The sequence below is a fragment of the Nanorana parkeri genome, unplaced genomic scaffold (genome assembly GCF_000935625.1).
Source record: "Nanorana parkeri isolate BGI_ZX_2015 unplaced genomic scaffold, ASM93562v1 scaffold182, whole genome shotgun sequence".
NCBI classification, from domain to species: domain Eukaryota; kingdom Metazoa; phylum Chordata; class Amphibia; order Anura; family Dicroglossidae; genus Nanorana; species Nanorana parkeri.
In genome coordinates, this window is record NW_017306450.1 from 967,602 (window position 1) to 973,601 (window position 6,000).

The following is a 6,000-nucleotide window of genomic DNA, read 5'->3' on the forward strand; positions in this document are numbered from 1 at the left end:
AACATATTTCCCAAAAAGAAACAAAATGTCTTTGTAATTATTTTGCAGATATAGATTACATTGCAAAAATATACATTTTTATGTAGAAGATGAACTACTGGTTTTGGAGGAAGAGATGGAGGTACTTTGCTAGATCATCACTTTCTGAGGTCTGGAAACAAGGGCTATTTTTTCATTTGCATTGTCCTGTCTTGATTTCCATGGGAACTTTTTAAGACCAGCCGCAAAGTCTACTGCATCTGAGATAATTTTGTTCATAAAAACTTGACTGGTTGGCTGATATATTTTACTCACAACCCAGTCTTTCTTTACTTTGCTGAAGTTGTAATGGTAATGCAAGTTTCCCTCTGAATCCGCTGTGGCTCGAGGTTTCGGAATTACTGCTTGAAATCTACTGATGTTCTGGTTGTGATCTATGGCAGCCAACTGGGTTCTTGCCACCACGGCATCCATTAAAAAAGTATGCCGTTCTGAACGATATTTGATGGCCATGCTATGAAAAACTTCAATCTCTTCTGTGTGAGGAAATACGGAAAGGTGATCAAGGTCTTTTAGTAGCCTGGAATCTTGAACTATAGACTTTAGCTGATGGTGAGCTGCTGACCCAGGTGTTAACCACTCATACTCTTTTGCTTGATCATTTGGTATTGGTGGATGAGAGCAATGATGGTACATAGTGTTGCCAGTCCATTGATGCACATTTACAGAGTGGTGAACAATAGAAAGCCATTTCTCTTTCAGCAATACAGGATTATGTTGACAAGTACTGGACGCCCACCACAAATGATTTTTGGCCAAAGTAACCCAGCCGCACAATTCCCTGCAATTCCTTTTTTTGCTGGATGCAAGAAGTTTGGCCCCAATGGCTTTGGCCATATGCCACATGTTGAACGCATGCTTTATGTTTGGATATCTCTTCTTTATTGTTTTTCTAATTGAAACATGACTGTCTGTGGCGATAACTTTTACCCTGACTCGACTAGATAGAATTCGATCCAGGGCCTCGACAAAGGCTGAGCTTTCCAGTGAAACTGAAGACTGACCGGCCTGTAACTGTTTGACCTGAAAATCAATAATGCGATGACTTTCAGCATCAAGTAGGCTATAAGTGCAATATTTTGCGCTTAAACCAGGCGAGTCACATTGGCTGTCACCCAGTAATGCCACGCCTTTTTGACCAATCTGTTTGAGGACCTCAGTCCGTTGAGAGTTCCAGTGATGTTCGATAGTTGGAAACAAGTAATTTGTTTGATTATTGCAGTGTGTGGTTGCTGAAATGGCTGCCATTTCCAACAGAGAAAAAAAATTTAGCATTTTCAAAAGACTGGACCCGCTACATAAAATTGCAGCTGAAATTAACAAATTGCCGACAGGTAGGTGCCCGATAAAGGGTTGGCTAGTCCACAATTTAAATTTGTGTTTGCAACTACATTCGGCATATACTACTAATGCTGATCCGACCATGTACTTTCGCAGTCCAGTGATACGTCCGTTGCACTGAGTATCGTGCATGCAGCGAGAACTCATAAGCAGCTGGTCCAAACATTTTTCAAAGACTAGAAATTTCTTCTCTTTGGCCATGTTGGAAAGCTCTCTATTTGGTGGTAAATATACAAAGGACAGGTCTGGGTCTGCACAATTGACGTATAATTCTTCCTCCTGGTGTTCCAAGGTAAACTGCCTTTCTTCTTTTATGGCATGTGGTTCCCTGGTGGGTTCAGGTGACAGATTCTGCACACATGAAGAATGAAAACTATCCTCAGTAGATGTATAGGAAACTTTATTCTTAACACAGCTTGAATCAATAGCTGGAAGTAGAGAAAGTGGAGGTAAATCAACAAGGGAACACTGTGTTCCAATTGAAACTCTCGACTTACTTATTGCAGCCTGGATTTTCTTATTGTGAACATCATTTTTTTCATTACACTGAGTGCTTCGATGTATTTTCTTAACGTTTGCTTTTTTAGAGAGAGCTAGACCATGTGAACAAATTGTACAATACTTGCTTTTCCTTATTTGGGAGTGTGATATAGGAATATCAGAACTAGGTTCTGTAGGCAAACCTCCACTTGCACTGGACTTATCCAAAATGCAGTCAACATACTGAGTCTCTTCCAGGTTACACTTCGGGGTTTCTGATACAAGAGATTGAAGAAAATGACTTGTTGTAGAACTAGTTTCAAATAAACTAAAAGTGCTATCAGAGCTAGTTTCTGAGGGTTTGGTTGAAGAATCGTGACTTGTAGGGGCCGGCTCTGTTCTCTGACGTTTGTAATAATCATGCTCAATGTCGGCTCTATTAGATGTACAAATTAGAATAGACCTTTCCAATATGTTCTCCAAATTTAGGGTAGGGTAGGCTGTAGACTTCAAAACTTTATTTGTACCCCTCACCTCATAATCTGCATCTTTGAAATGATAAGAACAGATTCTGTGTGTGCCTTTTCCAGAAGTTGCAATCCTTTCTAAGAAATATTCCAAATCTTCTTTAGCAACGTTAAGTTGCTCCAGCCATTTTCTTATTCGGTCGCGATTGCGGGGGAAGGTATGCAATATCATTTCGTCAGTCCGTGTTCTCCATGTAGTGGAGCATGATTTTATAATACAACTTGGCATTCTGAAAAAAAATATTATATATATTATCATATTATATTTATTAGAAAATATATGTACATGCTGATTTGCTGCATTTTAGAACTACTTGTATTTCTTTAATTGTTGTTCTGAATCATAAAACGTAGGGATGCACCAAAATTCCGGCCGCCGAAACATATCGGCCGAAAATGGTACTTTGGGCAAAATGCAGAAAGCACCACCAGCGTTGCATTCCTAGTTTCTCTCCTCCCAGCTGTGCGCTTCTCTTCAGATTGAAATCTTACATTATATTTCATTTAACCCCTTCGTGACGGGAGACGTACAGTGTACGTCCCGTCACAAAGTGGCTATATGACTGGCCACGTACACTGTACGTGCCGAGTTATATTAGCCTCTGTAATGCTGGTAACTGCTGATTCTCAGCAGTTCCAGTCATTAATTAATGCCTCACTATTGAGAATGCTGGGCGCACTCACGATTGTCCTCTGTTCTTGCTTCACTTCCAGCCACTCTTCTGCATGCACAGCTCCCACTCCCTCAAATGCACAGAGTCCTGCTAGCTGATTACAACTTCTTGGGCCCCCTTCCATCACTTGGGAGTGTCACTTGGTAACATAGAGCTGCCTCTTCCCTCGCTGCAATATGCTTCTGTGACAGGGTGGGCTGCTCGTATCTCATTGCAGGGCTCTCTCCCCTCTGCTTCTGTGCCCGGCTATCTTCCCTTAATGAATTTTTAAATCAACTTTTCTCGAGCTAGGTGCTGCCAACAGGGCCACCCATGCAAGCCATTATTGTGACACTCATCTTGGCCTCTCAAGCTATGAGAAGCACACAAATGCTCTCCACCTTCACTCAGTAAGCCACTCGAGGAAAAAACTAAATGAAAGGAAAGGCACATAGACTATTGTCTACTGATCCCATAAAAGGCAGTACTGCATGCACTGCTTCCACCAGCGGATCCTCGCCCACTGACACAAACCTGTCTAGTTTATTGTTGAATATAGAGAGGCAAGACAGTCCTCATTTGATGTCCCCCACCTGGGCCACACGACCTGCAGGATATCTGGGTGCTGAGAACACTCTCCCAACTCCATATGCTTCACAATGAGAAAATATGCCTGCCTTATATTCTATGACATGGATGAACATGGCTGACAGCTGGAAAATTCTGTTTTGCCAAGGACTAGATTATCTGTATCTTCTTTATCACAGCAATACTACATGTAGGGCTGCAGCTAACGATTATTGTCATAATAGATTAGTTAGCCGATTATTAAGTTCGATTAATCGGATATAAAAAAAAAAAGGCTCTAGTGATGGACTACTAGTTTCTATTGAGATTGTAGTCCATCACGGGAGCAAGCTTGGTGCGGTGGAAGTAAAAAAAGAGTGTGGTGTGCAATATAGTACATTATACAGCGGCACAGTGCAGAATACCAGCAGCTATAGAGGAATGTAGCAATAGTACATTATACTATAATGTACTATTGCTGGGATTTGTAGTCCTCTGTAGCTGGCGTTATTCTGCATTGCGCTGTATATAATGTATTATTGCTGCGATTTGTAGTCCTCTATAGCTGGTGGTATTCTGCATTGCGCTGTATAATGATTATACGGCGAAAAGCAGAATACCAGCAGCTATATAGGAATACAACAAATGCCAGCTATAGTACAACATGATACTATAATGTACTATTGCTGGGATTTGTAGTCCTCTGTAACTGCTGGTATTCTGCATTGCGTTGTATATAATGTATTATTGCTGGGATTTGTAGTCCTCTATAGCTGGTGGTATTCTCCATTGCGCTGTATAATGATTATACTGCGCAATGCCGATTACCACTGACCAGTTATAGAGGAACAACAAATCCCAGCCATAATACATTATACAGGCTGCCTAATATATTATTGCTGGGATTTGGTGTTCCTCTATAGCTGGTGGTGTTCTACAGTGTGCCGCTTTTTTTTTTAAACAGGAAACATTAAAACACCTAGGTCCCCCATACCTGTTTCTAAACCCTTGTAAGTTGCTGCAGCGGCGTGCTCTGCAGGCGTGTCCGGCTTGTGCGGTGGCCTGGTACGCGGCGTGTGTGCGGTGGGCGTGGCGTCTGCGGCGTGCATAGCGTAACTCGTGTATGGAGTCGCTAACAGGCCGGCGTGAGTGGGAAATTTAAATTTTAGCCGACGAATCGAAGATGGCAAACGCTGACAACGTTTTCCATCGTCGATTTTAATCGACTTAATCTAATAATTGTTGCAGCTCTACAGAATACCAATGTATAATACAGCGGCACACTGCAGAACACCAGCAGCTTTAGAGGAACAACAAATCCCAGCAATAATACATTATACAGGCTGTTTAATGTATTATTGCTGGGATTTGGTGTTCCTCTATAGCTGCTAATGTTCTGCAGTGTGCCGCTTTAAAAAAAAACAAAACAGGAAACATTAAAAAGCTCCCGGCCGATCTCGACTTACCTTGAATGACGGTGTTGTCGACGGGCAGCGGCGTTGTCGGCGGGCAGCGGCGAGTCGGGAAGCTCACCGGGAAGAGAGGGCCAGACGCATGTCCTCAGCGTGTGCGGTGGGCGTGGCGTAAGCGGCGTGCAGAGTGAGCGGGTTTACCGGCATAGGCGTGAGTGGCTTAACCGACGTGGGCGTGAGCGGCGAGCGGGAAATTTGAATTTTAGCCGACGAATCGACGATGGAAAACGTTGACTTCAATTTAATCGAATAATTGTTGCAGCTCTAACTACATGCTCCCCTTTCGTGCTTAATGTATGCCAAAAACATGATGTTGAACTGAATCTGAAGCAAAATTCCTGACACAAAGTAAATCCAACAATTGACCCAAAGCCAAACCAATGCAAACTTTATTTATACCTAAGCAAGATTTTACTGACGTCCAAGTCCCCTGCAACAACACTGTGCTCAGAACTATGTTAACATTTTCTAAAACACAAAAAGGAACAAGTCCCCCAATATCATAACTGGATCATAACTGGAGGAAGCAACCAGTCCTTGACTTCATTAGAATGCTTATGTAAAGAGATATTACCCATACGTCACACAATGACAAAATGTTGAGTTGAGGAATCCATGATGGGTACTTACTAGGGATGCACCGATACCGATACAAGCATATCGGCGGCAATACCGAGTATTTGCATGAGTACTCGTACTCGCGCAAATACTCCAATACAAAAAACGAGTACCTGTTCCGCGTCCGCCATCTTCAGGGACCCGAAACTGCCGCACACAGGACCTCCATCACGTCTTCAGTTAAACAAGATGGCCGCGAACTCCTCCTCCAAGTCCTCAGTCATCTGCTCCATTCTGACCTCTTCTCCCGCTGATTGGCCGATTGGATGATTGACAGGCTTCCTCACCAGTCAGGAGTAACTG